The sequence below is a fragment of the Solanum verrucosum genome, unplaced genomic scaffold (assembly GCF_900185275.1).
Source record: "Solanum verrucosum unplaced genomic scaffold, falcon-dt-bn FXZP01000126.1, whole genome shotgun sequence".
Classification (NCBI taxonomy): domain Eukaryota; kingdom Viridiplantae; phylum Streptophyta; class Magnoliopsida; order Solanales; family Solanaceae; genus Solanum; species Solanum verrucosum.
In genome coordinates this window covers 848,195-863,173 of record NW_026020033.1, presented here as the reverse complement: position 1 = coordinate 863,173, position 14,979 = coordinate 848,195, and the positions used below count along the sequence as shown (strand labels likewise).

Here is a 14,979-nt window from a genome sequence, read left to right as displayed (position 1 = left end):
AACTAAACTTGTTTGATTTATTCATCATTTGTCTTTTTCACAAATGACTAACCTAGTAAATTGAATTAAATGAACTAAAAAATTGAGGATGTCAATTATTTATCTTATGAATATACATTATAACTCAATTCTTACACCTTTTTAAAAGAATCTTAGTGGTTGAATTTAGAAAAAGTAATAAAAAAAAATAGAATAAAACACTACAATATAAAAGAGAAAAAAAAAAAAGCACAAGAAATATATTTTAAAAAGCTCAATGAAATAGGGTAAAAGTAGAAAAAACTAAATGGGACATAACAATGCAGGTTAAACTTAGCGAATTCAGATTACTAATTTCCTCCTATCTTGATCAATTTTTCATCTTGTAATTTTCACATGTTTACTTCTTTATACTTCTAACCCCCTTCACAGAAATCCTGGCTCCGCCACTTATCCTTCTTGTTCTCTTCTTCTTCTTTTTGTTCTTCCTTTTCTTAACGTTTTGTTGCTCGTCATTGTTGTTGTTGCTTTTTCTCTCTTTGGTGGTTCATTTAGTTAATCATTGGAGCAGATTTTGTTCTATATCACTTGACATTACTTCATAAAGTGATTGGTAAGTAAAAATAATAGTTCTTTGATTGAATTATTCATCTAGATATACCTGCATTTTTTTAATAATTTATATTCGTGTTTTTGATAGATTTTGCAACACAGCAGATTAATTAATTTGCAACAAATGACTCCAATTGGATAAGTCATATATTGCAACAAATGACTTAATAATCATATGTTGCACCAGATGACTTATATATTACAACAATGCCTTATGTGTTGCAATATATGACTTACCACTTGCAACATATGACTTACCTTTTGCAATAGATGACTTATCTATCGCAATAGGATAGTCATATATTGCAATAAATGACTTATTTATTGCAATAGATGCAGAAATTGTATACTATACCATCATTAACAATTGTTTTTTAAATAAAAAATTTTAGCTGTCATTAATGGAGGAATCAATAACAATAGGGGTTGATTGTTATGGTGAATGAATCGAGAAGAACAATTGATATATTTGATGTTGAAATAATGGTGACATTAAACAGTGGATAGCGATGTTTGTCGAAGAAATATTTTGTATAATGATTTTGTGAATTTAATCATCAACTATTGTCGACTCAATTGTCAACCGAAAGATCTTGGCATCAGTTACATGCACAACACTTATGAAAATCAGAGGGGCCTTCTTTTTAAGATAATCGATCAGCTTAGTTTGCTTGTTTATCTAAGAGATGCAGTTAGGTCCATGTTAAAAGTGTACGTGGATGAAAACCCTATTGAGGAGAATTTGAAGTGGGAATGGTCACAAATAGAGAGAAAAAAAGAAGAATATGTTAAAGGTTTCCCGATTGAATGTGAATTTTAACATCCTGAATGAACTGCTTTTCTTAAGCTAGCGCACCGGCACCGCTTCGTAGGCTTGCCAGTTTTCACACTAATGAGACAAGTTAGAACAAGACCATCAAGATGTATTAAATGATGAATTTAATGCGATAAGCATGAATAATCCACATGATCAAAGTGAAGAAGACGAAGTGAATGTGTCGGATCTTGGGGAGGACCAAACTCCTACGCCTATTATTGGGAGCAACAATGTAACTTGTTCTCAATAATCACGGTAAGCAATGTTCAAGATGATGAAATCGATTTTTATAAGGAAATAGTATTCAACAACAAGAAAGAACTAGTAACTTCATCGAAAATTGCTTGCTTGAAAAAATATTTTAGGCTCACAAAGGTAATTAATTCTCGTAATGTGTATTCTTTTAAATGCGCACATCCAGAGTACAAGTGATGGTTGAGGGTTGTGAAATTTACAAGTAGTGATAGATTTTGTATTAGAATCTATGAAAAGTATCATACGCGTGGTTCAGAGCATCTTGCGAGCCATAATTTGCATGTCACAACAAGTCATAGATAAATACTTTGAATTTTTTCCATGAAAAAGGTTCATATACAAGAGATATGACACATCAACTCCGCACAAATTTGGATTGTAAGGTAAGTTATTGAAAGATTTTTAAGGGCATATAGATTGATATGTCTTTGGTTAGGGAAACACATGAACATATGCAGTCCTTGATGGGTACCGTTCATGCTTACAATTACAAATTCAGGAAGCAAGACGAGAATTATCGATTGATAAAAATGGGAGGTTCAAATACTTCTTTGTACCATATGCATCTTGAATTCTTGATTTTTAACAAATGAGAAAAGTCATAGTCGTTGATGAGACATTCTTGAAGGGCAAGTGTGAATAAGTTTTGCTATCAGCGGTAATACAAGATGCTGAAAATCATATATTTTCGGTGGCTTTTTATGTTGTGGACAAGAAATATGATGCCTCATATCAATATTTTTTTGAACAAATGAGAAACTAAGTAGATGATATCGATAAGTTGTATATTATTTCTTATAGGCATCCAAGTATTCGGAAGATGATTTTGGCTATCTACCCTACAACCCTAAAATCATATCTCGATTCCATCATTTTTTTATTGAGACATAACTTATCGAGATTTCTTCATTCTCATTATTTTCAGTTATTTGGACCTTCTTTGTGGTCTTATAATTTGTTATGTCTTGGAGCTCTTCTTGAGTAATTTCCTCCATAATATGATCTTGATTATTATTTTTTTCTTTTTCAAGAATTTTTATCCTTGAAATCAATTGGCCTGTCACGTTTAAAACGTAATTTAGACTCATTTACTTTAACAATTTATCATGTCGGAACATCAACTCGAACTAAAGCATTTGCAGCTGAAATATAAGATTCAGTAACCTTTGAAAGGTTAGTAGATTTGCAATATTTTGCAAATAAATAATCTTTTTATCTTCTTGCTCACATTGATTTTTTAGAGGATCTAAATAAGATACGGATAATGAATTCCAATCTATCTCCTTTTTTCAACTGTTTATGTTCTCCCCCTAATATTTGGTATATTGATGAATCAAAATGAAAATCAGTAAATCTTGCCGTAAATAAATCTCATGTCATATGTTTCAAATATTTGATAATAGAGGGAGATTCCAACATACACCACAACCTTCTTTGGAGACCCATTTTTATGCGTTGCGGTGGAACAATTGAAACATATATCACGCACTCAAAAAATTTAAGATGAAAAATATTTGGCTTATGATCAAAAGTCAATTGTAATTGAGAGAATTCATGATAACTAGTTGGCCTCATGAGCACCAATATTGCTACATGCAAAATAACATGTTCTCATATTGAAACATGCAACTTTGTTCTCGTTAGCAATGGTTCAACTATCAATTGGAGGCGCTTAATCAAAGACTCTGATATACCATATTGAGTGTGAACATGAGCAACTAGATGTTCAATTGTTATTTCAATGGACAAATAATAATCATTAAATATTTGCGATGTAAACTCACCAGCATTATCAAGACGAATTATCTTTATTGCATAATTTGGAAATTATGCTCTCAACCTTATTATTTGAGCCAACAACCTCGCAAAAGTCATATTACGAGTAGATAATAAGCACATATATGACCATCTTGTAGATGCATCTATTAAGACCACATAGGGTGAATTGGCCCATATATATTACCTTGTATACGTTTCAGAAATGCAGGGATTCAATCCCAACCTTAGCTGCAGATAGTTTAATAACCAACTTTCCTTAAGAACAAGCACCACAAGAGAATTCCTTTGACTGAAGAATTTTCTGATTCTTCAAAGTATGCCCATGTGAATTCTCAATAATTTTGCGCATCATATTATAATCAAGATGGCCCAATCGGTCATGCCAAATGATAAAATCATTAGGATTAGTAAACCCATTATTTACTATAGCATGTGATTCAACTTTACCAATTGTATAGTACAGCTTATAAGAAAATGCAGGTAATTTTCCATGCACTTACTTTTGCCCCATTTTTACTGTAGTAATATAAAGGTATTCAACATTTCTTTCATTGACAGTTTCAACATGATAGTCATTTTGGCGAATAACCTTGAAACTGAACAAGTTTCTTTGAGACTTACTACAGTATAATGCATTGTTAATAGTCAATATTGTTCCCCATGTAGTAATAAGGTCCCTCTTCTAGAGCCAATTAACTTTTCACTATCAGTTATTGTATTAACATAAGCCTTATTCATAATCAAATTAGAATTTTTTTTTCTTTCTCTTAAAATAGTGTGAGTTATAGCACTATCTAGAAGACATGTGTCTCCATTTCTCATCTTGAACCAATTGAAGATTGAAATTTTTTATTTATCTTCATTTAATAAAAGTAAATATGAAAAATCAAACACTTTGCATAAAATAGAAGTACTTTTTTCTGAATGTAAAAACAACATAAGAAAAAAACATAACAATTAAAAGCACATAAATAAAACAACATAATTATTTTCCCCAATCAAATAATCAAACAGTAGTTTTGATCTCCAAAGAAGTCTTCAACTTCCAAATAAGTGATATCATTAAAGCCTTCAAAGTCATCATCTTTCAAAGCCAAGTTTGTTTCAATATTGTCATCATATTTTTGTGAAGGCCTTGCCTCGACATCATTTTTATAAGTCAAGTATGACTCCACCCGAGCATTAGAAGAAGAGGCACCATTTTTATTTCCTTTTCTTTTCAAGGAATTTTGATAAAATCGGCTCGGCGTTCATTCTTTCAATGCCCTTTCATGCTAACAACGATGACAATTGCCTCTTGAATGATTTTTTTAGAACCCACGTTGTTCTCCCTTTTGTGATGACCACCATCACGATAATTATTATATTGTCCCCTACCATTGCCATGTCCACACACATTATTGTCTTCTTTCAAGCTGACCATGTGCTTCAACCTATTTGCTTCTGATAATGGAACAGTTCTCATGGAATAGACCTCATGATTTTTTCAATAAAAGAGTATTATGTTGCTCAGCACAAGAAGACATGAGATCAACAATTAATACTTTTAAAATTCCCTTTTACGGTATGGTTGCTGTAATATCAAATTTGAGTCATGAAAAGTTGTGAGAGTCTTTTTCAATATGTCATCATCTTTTATATCTTCCCCACATAATTTTAAATAGGAAGTAATTTTGTATACAACAGAATTATATTCACATACAGTATTAAACTCTTGTAATCGTAAGTGAATCCATTCATAACGAGTCCTTGGCAATATCATTGCCTTAAGGTGGTCATACCTTTCCTTCAAACCAGTCCACAATTCAAGTGGATCTTTCACTGTAAGGTATTCAACATTCAATCCTTTATCCAGATAATGATGAAGGAAAATCATTGTCTTTGCTTTGCCCTGACTCGACGCTGTATTACCATCGGTAATAGTGGCACCAAGATTTTTAGTGTTAAGGTGAATTTCAGCATCGAGTACCCATAACAAGTAATTCTATTCAGAAATATCAAGTGTCATGAACTCAAGCTTTGATAAAAATGGTGCCTCTTCTTTTAATGCAAAAAGAAGATTTTGATAGAGATTTTAATTTGAAAAAATTAATTTTGATAGCGGATTTAATTTTCAGTTTTAATTTTGATTTGGTGATAGACACATTGAAAATGGTGTCATAGCAATGGTGGCCACTCCACAGGATGAAGAAGACCAACGGTTGGGGTTAAGCATAATTGAAAAGAAAAAAAAATTAAAACTAAGATAATTAAAAAAACATAAATAAAAACAAAGATTAGGAAATTAAATAAAATTGACACGTGACAAACAACAATTGGTGTGTGCTTACACCTTTTTTATAAGTAGAATTGACTAAAAAATGAGATATATATATCACTTTAAAATTGTTTATTGGGGTACTAGGATCCTTATAAAGTTTGATTGTCTTTTTAAATTACGAAAGACTGATCTTTTCTTCTTCTCGTCTATCATGTTTTCGGATACTCTCAAAGGAATTAACACAAAAAGTAAAGAAAACTCAAGAATAATAGTTGAGAAGTAATGTGGTTTTAATCTAGTTTTTGTATTTGTAAAAAAACTTTGGGGCATCTATAATTAATTTTACAAGAAAATTAGTGGAAAATAAATTTGACCATCAAAATAGTAAATCCAAATCATCATTGAATCAAAGGAGTCATATAACATACGTGTGAGAAGAATCAAATATATTCCTACATGCTTTTTTTTGAAAATTAATCTAAATTTTTTTATTTTTTTCACTTTCGTTAGAGGAAGATGGTATATGTGAGCATTTATATAATAGTATGAGTATATATAAGCCACTTTAATAACGAGGAGTATATCAACTCTAAATAACAAAGTTGAGGGTATATCATACCTTTTTTTCTATTAAAAAAATGCAATACAATATTTTTCTTTATGAAACAATAGTAACAACCATCTGAACAAACATAATTACTCTAACCTAGCAAAAATAGACCAATTAAGATCTTGTTTCGAGAAAATCCAAATCTTACTAATAGAACAAAACTCAAAGTGATTTTTTTCAAGAAATCATCAAACAGTTAAGGCACAAATATTTTCAACCAACAACTAAATTATAGTCTCCGCTGCCTCTCCCTCCTTCGTTGCTTCCACCGTTTGCACCATTACTAGCTCTGTCGTCATTTCCAACTAGACCTCCCACAATATGTTGAACCTTGTGATGCCAACACCAATTTAGTTGTTCAAAAAAATATTATTGCTTGTATTTTTCCTTTGGTATGAATTTTCTTATTTGGCCCTTTGTTCCGGGCTTTTCCTCCAAGATTGAAGATTCTATTTTTGATTTTTGGGAGGATTCTTCTTCATTTCAATATCCTTTCATTTAAAAAGTAAAGTTGTAAAAATACATGAAATACAAAAAAAAATAAAGTTGTCTAATAGCTAGTGTAACATAAACTTACCTTGTTTTTGTGTTTGAAATCCCTATTCATGAGGTTGTTCCTTGCTTCACCGAGAAACTTTTTGACCTCCCTCTTTTTAAAGTTATTGCTTTTCTGTTTCTTTGTTGCAGACTCCCTCTTCAAGATGGAACATTCTCCTTTTCTTATCTTGGAGCATTTCTCAACAACCCCAACCTTTGGTTTAATAAGGACAATTTAGTGTGTGTGTATATATATATTAGAAAAGAGAGTTTCAAAGGCTGCTTATTGGTCATTCAATTGGCAAGTGGGGATATTTTTGTCATTCCAACTTCTCAAAGTGATAAGTATTGTATAGAAAAAATTGTACTATGAGCCTTATTATTTGGACCTTCTTAACATCTTTAGAAAAAAACTCTACACTTTTCTACTAAATTATACATACTATGCCTTCTATCATTGAGTATAGTGGGGTCCATTTAATTTTACAATTGACACCTATACAATGATAACTTTATTGAGTTTCTATATATTTCCGTTTTTATTCTCTACATATTAAATTGTTTAAATTTAATATAGTTAAATAATTTAATAAAAAATTATTATTTAGCTTTTATATTCAAAATAAATTATTTTTTAATATTATATATATCATTAAATAACTATATAAGATTATTAATAGTCATATTTATATTTTTAAAGTATAATTAATAAAAAAAAAACTCCTAATAAATAATTTATTAAGAAAAACGTCAAATTAATTTAAATTATTTCTTTTTATTATACTTTACTGTACTTTTACTTACTTATATAGAAGAGACAACAAGATGACTGATTTTTGCCATCTTTATAAAAGAATAAGTGTCTTTTGGTCATTTACACTACCAAACTCATCAATAAAGGCTGCATATGTGTCTTAATACTGCTTTGGAAGAGACACGTAGCAATGCTGCCAAACTGATGTGTATTTAGGACATTCTATGAGAGTTGATGCTCTGTCTCTCTTCTTCTTTATTTTGCAAAGCAAAAAAAATCAAGTTTTTCAGTCTGGTTTTCCTGCATGTGTTGTTGTTGTATAGGTAAATGATTATATTGTGTTATTAAGAAATATGCAGTTTTTTGTTATCTTTTTATGCTTTTTGGTTATATTTTTGGGTTGTGGTTTTGAAATTTCTCTCCATCTTTCATAAATTTTAATGAAAATCAAGACCCAATTCGTTTCTTCCGTTTTAGATCTGTAGGGTTACCGGTTGGACTATAAGAATTGCGTCTTTGTTGAATTCAGAAATTTGAGATGCTCTTTGCATCTCTGTTTTGCCTCAAATTTGTCTTCGATGTTGCCGTTGATTTTTAATAAAAACAAGTCAGCACCGTAAGTGATTGCATATACACTATTAGTTAGTCTAATCAATACAATAAGCCTATCATTGGTGTACTTGCATATAAGTAGCAATATCATTCTGTTAAACTTATTGATTCTAAGCTCTTGGGATGTCCCACACAATTTTTTTCTGTTGTTCGAGTTAGATTTGAGAAGAGGTAAAACATGCTAAAGTGTTTGACACTTTCAAGACATAGTTCAACAGCAGTTCAATGTAAGTTGTTTTTTTAACTCTTGAATGTATCATTTGAATTGATTCTCGGTATGTGCAGGGTGTCTTTACTTTGGGAATTATAATCTATTCCTCAAAAAGTCTTCAGTTAAAAGAGCACAAAACTATGATAAAAGACTATAAATTTTAAGCCACAATTGAAGTTACAAAACTAGACTATTCCATTATAGTACAAAAAATCTTCCATTTTATAGATTTTGCTGGGACCATATATATATATATATATATATATATATATATCTTGGCTTTTGTGTAGTTGTGGTTGATAGTTTGTTGCATTTACTTATATTACTAGCAGTGAAAGTAGTTTGATTATTCTGATCAATATACTGCCTTAGAGCTCATATAGTTTTTCAGAGTATTATGATATATGAGCTACTTGAATTGTGTAAAACAACTACGTTTGTCCTTTTCATTTATTAATCGATGCATTGGAGGTAGTTTGAAGATAGTTCTCTGTACAGTCAATCACTTCTTAGTTTACCAATAAAGAGCTGAATGATTAAGGAACTTCAAGTCAAAGTAGTGCCAGTCTGCGGTCATTTTCCTAGATGAACCACAAGAAGATTTGTGCTTGTGTTTTCTTTGTGAACTTAAAGAATAAACTCCACAACTTTACTTGTATTTGTGTTTCTGAATTTGTCTCTGCTTTGGCCTACCTCGGAAACAATAACTATCTACCTAGCCTTATCAGCCTTGCACTTGGTTCTTAAGTCATTATATTGAAGTAATTGTACACTTGCTTTCATGTATGTACATACCTCCTATTTCAAGCAGCTATGATTTGATTCTTTTTTCAATCTTGTAATTTATGAATAATATTTTTTTCTTCTTCTCTCATATGTATCAGGTCTTAATCTTTTGATCAAAGATCAAAACAACTCAATTTGCATCTCAACTAACTTTCTATACAATGTATCACATTTTGTTATTTTGTAAAATAAGTGTACATAACTATCTTGTAAAACTTAGTTCCTTAAAATATTAACAAACGATTAATATGCAAGGTTATCTTACGCTACATACTGTAATCCAACTTTTAATTGATATCAAGTTATGATATTTATTATAGAAATCATTTTCTCATTTCAAAAGAAAAAAAAAACTTATTTGCTAGAGGAAATATGTTGCAAAAATTTTAGTTCATCAAATATAGAAAATTAACATTTTACAGAACACACTGATAGATTCATCAAAAAAATTTCTCCAATTTCACGTAAAAACAAATTTAACAAAAAAAAAAAGGAATATTACATAATAATATCACGGGCCATTACTTTCTAGTATATATATAGCACTTTTAGCTTTTTTAAAAAACTTGGTCAAACAAATAATTATTATCCAACAAAATGCATATAATGTAAGAGCTTACCTCTCTTACTTCATTAGTTTGTTCATCCACTTCCATCTTCAGCTTATCAAAATCTTGGAATATATAATTTCTTACCTGCACAATTGATCTATACTTGCGGCCTTTGTTCTTGTGAGTGTAATACTGCAATTCAATAAGATTTTTGTTAAGTTTATGTATAGTAATTATTAATACATTAGAAAGTAATTATATTCACATGCTCTCATTTTCTTGATTTATCATTTCGTTAGAGATTTATTGGTCCTTAGGATAAGAACAAGCTAGCTAATTTTTTAATAATTAAAAAGAAAATCATACAATATAGAACTCTACATAAGTCTTTAATGTGGTAGATAGTTACAACTTCATCTCATACTAATTTGAAACAAGAAAATAATTTTGAATATCGCCTAACACAAACAAAATAAATTTCACTTTTTTTTTTCAGAAAAAAGAAGAAGACAAAATGAGCTATAATATAATTAAGTGGAGGATTCAAAAAAATTGGTATTCGGTAAATTCCAATTTGAAAGCATAATGGAAAGAAAGTAAAGTATCATACATGTTAGGGGTATTTTTGAGACCTTCCTTTTGAACAACACACATATAACAAAAAACACTAGGATTTATAGTCCATCCTTCTTCTTTTTTCACAAAACAGTGATCTTCATCTTCTCTTCGTAAAATCAACAAATGGTTAGCCTTTTTTCATTCAACTATAAATAAAATGAAAAGTAGAAAAAGTATAGCCACAATTTAATAGTTTTAACATTAGATTATAAAGGATTACCTCTCAAGAAATGTTTAATTTTGAGACTTCATGCTGATAACATATTGTAAAATTTAAGAACAAATGAGCAATATAAAGATGAAAATAAAAAAATTATAAGGCAAGAGGAACAATATAAGATTACTTTCGTTATTTCAAGTGTATTTAGGTAAGAGGAACAATATAAGATTACTTTATTTATTTCAAGTGTATTCAACATGATTCTCAATGCCACTATTTATAGGATTACATTGAAGAATACCAAAGGGTGTCATAAACATCACATTAAACCTTGAGAATTACTACCCATAAAGAAGGAAATAAACCTAGGAGCTAGGGTCGTCCATTTAACCATATTATCAACAACATTACTACCAATAAAAGAGGAAATTAACTTTATCGCCCCTATTGTAGAACTAGTAAAGTTACCCGCGTCGCGCGCGGGAATTTAATATAAAAAATTTATAAAATAATACTTAAAACATATCAGTCATTAAAAGTAAAACACTATATTATCTTACATACAAGATTACGTAATAAAGAACATTAATAATTAATAATGTAAAGGAAAATGATAATTATAACATTTATTCTTCAATCAATCATCTTTAATTTGATTTTATAATTTATCATTTTGCTTCTAGGAAGTGTTACTATTTGATATTTTTGGGTAATCAAATGAACATCAACCTGAGATATTAATTTTTTTAATAAATAAATAATTGTTGGTGAAGAGATAAATAAATTTTAAAAGACCGAAAAAAGTGAACAAATATTCTAATTCTAACGTGTAGAAAGTCCAGCCCTACCTTTCGTTTTACATATATCATTTTAAAGTTCATCATTTAAATGTATCATAAGTAGTTATTAAAATGAAAAATTAAAGGGAGAATGTATCATATTGGACAACAATTCAACTTATTATATATACTTGAAAGGGAAATATATTAAACAATTAAGCTATTTAGTTTGTTTGAGTGTTTTTTAAAATCAACATACCAAAATGATAAAGTTCAATTTAAAACTACACTTCTATTCCAATTATAGTGTCGAGAAACACATTTATTACTTCAAGAAAAGTATTTACAACTTGTAGTAAACTTGAGAATTTGTCTGTACTTCATATTAAATATGAGAAATTAATTTATTGTGTAGTTATCTATGTCTTTGGGATTAAAAGAGTCTCCAGTCTAGTCATATTCCTCTATAGGTCATCCGGCACATCATTGAACCCATGACAAAAGTTTATTAATTCATGTTTTCTTTTCCTGGTTCACTTCGCACATCAAGGTGCGATAAAGTTTTTAAGGACTTTATGTCCTTACAATGGCATACCAAATTTGAATTTTGTCTTCAAGAGATGGTAGTATAGATCTTTAAGGAATTTTTTATTGTACCTTCAACAATTTCAGTAGAGAAAACTTGCATGAATACTCAATTAATCTGCGTTATTTATTATTTACTAACAAATACTTGTAAAAATAATTTTGCAGAAATATAAACAACAAAGTTTAAAACATGTACTCAAAAACAACATTTAATATCATAAGCATAAATTAATGGCTGTAAGAAAATATACCATGATTTGTAACAATAGAATGAAACAGAAAGGAAAAAATCGAGCCTACTAAATGCACAATGTCTGGCCCTTTATGGAAATTATTCCCCTCTAGTACCCGAGGTTTAAAGGAATGGATCATCTCAGAATGGAACGATTTTATTCACCAATGTATTGATACAAACACAATGGTGTTAGTGAGCCACTCAACAAGAGCAAAGTAGACGATAATTTAATTGTGCAGAAGAAGAAGAAGAGGTTCAGAATTTTTGTTGTTTTAAAATAAGAGGAAATCCCTATATTTATAGACAACAAAGGGTAGTGTAAACAAATGTTTTTTGTGCCTTATTGGAAAAGTCACAACTCTTTGAAAAAGTTACAACCTTTCAAAAAGGTCACAACGTTTCATAAGTCACAATTTTTCATAAAAGTTGTAACTCTTCATAAAAGTCATAACTTTTCATAAAAGTCACACCTTTTCATAAAAATCACAACATTTTATGAAAGGGAAAGACTAATTTTGAATATAAATAAATTAAAAGGAAAATCGAGTTTGTGGTGGCACCACGTAGGCAGGCCTAGGGTTCCTTATATATATATATTACATTTTTATTGTTTGTATTCTTTGTATATTTGTATTTCACCTCTAGTGTACCAAACAAAACTAACGGGTTGCTTGGTAAAGTGTATTAGGAATTAGAAAAAATAATGCATACATTACCTTGTGTATTACTAATATCTTGTTTGATACTCTTTTCTAATCTATGTACAACTAATGTTTGCATTAATTATAAACACTATTGTGTATTAAGGTGTGCATTACTAAGGAAAAATCCTTTTGGCCAAAAAATTTGGCCAGAATGGTATTTTTACCTATGTTATTTTACCTTTTTGAACATTTTTACCCTTTTAACTTTAATACATTTTAACTAAAAACTGAAAAAAAGATTAGTTTATTTTAAAATTAAAAAGATATTATAGATTTTTTGATTTTCTGGCCAAATTTTCTGGCCATTTAGCATTATCCCATTACTAATATCATGTATTTCTAGGTATTAGTAATGCAGTGGTTTTAATGCATGCATTAACTCAATTGATTTTTTTTAAGGAAAAATTGTATATAATAACAAACTACTAATTCAAATTAAATGTCATAACCACAATTTGATTTAATTGTACCCCGTAACAAACTGTTGTTATTTCGCCTCTCTCCTTGGTGAATCTCGCTCGCTACTCTCGGCAGTCTCTCCCTCGTCTCTCTCGCTTTTATACAAACGCAAATGTATAAAATGCGTTTGTGTTTGTATAAAGCGAGAGAAAATTGTATATATACATATTTTCGTTCCCCTCTCTCCCCTCTCCCAGATCTCGCTCGCCACTCATCCATATCTCGCTCGCCAGTCTCTCCCTCGCCTCTCTCGCTTTATACAAACAGAAATGTATAAATTGTGCTTCTGTTTGTATAAAGCGAGAGAAAATTATATATACACATGCAAATACATATATCTTTGTCCTATACACTTATAATTATACAATACAAATATTCTCCTGCCCAGTTCTCTTTTGCATTTCTCTCTTTCTCGCTTTATACAAACACATATTATACAATTGATTCTTTTGTATATGTATACCAAAACAGATTATACAATTGCTTCTTTTGTATATATGTATAGCAAAATAGTCAGCTTCTTTTGTATATATGTATAACGAAATAGCCATAGCAAACATAAAGTTTGCTATGGAGCACAATTATGCAAACTATAGTTATAGCATACACATATTATTTTTGTGTTTGCTATATGTGAAAATTGCTTCTTTTTTTTTTACTTCTTTGATTATCATTGATTGAAATTTTTATTCTTATTTTTTCTTTCATTCTTTAAGAAGTAAAAATATAAGAAATAAAAAAAGTGTGAATGGAGAAGAGAGAAAAGTAACAAAAAATTTACAATTTTTTTCGGATGTATTGTAATTTATTTTTTGTATTTGTAAAAAGAATTTGGGGTATATATGATAAATTTTACAAGAAAATTAGTGAAAAATAAGGACTATCAAAATAATAAATTCAAATTAGCCGTTGAATCAAGAAGACAAAAAAAAGAAGGTGTGAGAAGGATCAAATACACCCCTACATGGATATTTTTTAAAATAAAAAAATTAAAAAGATAAATTAAAATTATTTTTTTCACGTCCTTTAGAGGAAAATGATATATGTGAGCCGTTTGTATAATAATAGAGTATATATGAGCTGCTTTTATAACAAGTGTATATCAATTATAAATGACAAACTTGAAGGGTATACCAAGTCTTTTTTTCCCAATTACTATAAGGCTCAAACTGTAGACATTTGTAAAAGTTACATTTTTTTAAATCGAGTTGATAATTCTATACTCCATAATTAAGTTATTACATTTTTTTCTTTAAGAAAATCGGTTCTAGTTTTAAATTAAGTGTCCGTTCGAATTTAACTTATTTTTAGGTGCTTTTGATTTTTAAATATATATTTTTTAGTTTTGGAGGTATTTGGAAAGGTTAAAAAGTGCTCTTAAGTAGGCGTTTGACCATGCAATATCATATCGCGATATGGAATCGTGAGATGAAATCAGTGTTTGGACATGCGATTTTACGCTGATTCCATACCATTAGATGTGATTCCATATTCTCCAAAAATCATGATATAGGAATTTCATATCATGATTTGAGATATTTGTCATACAAAAATTAATCCACAAGTTTATATTTTGTTAAAACAACCCCACATTTATATCTACTAACCATTTATTTCATATGTAAATAAAAATTATAATCACATTGTAGACAATAAAATTCGCGTCGAGAAAA

General features: G+C 29.5%; 1 pseudogene; it reads right to left on the bottom strand.

Annotated features, from left to right (window-relative positions):
- Positions 1–6,525: 6,525 nt before the first annotated feature.
- Positions 6,526–11,410, bottom strand: LOC125821612 (uncharacterized; annotated as a pseudogene).
- Between the last annotated feature and the right edge of the window lie 3,569 nt (positions 11,411–14,979).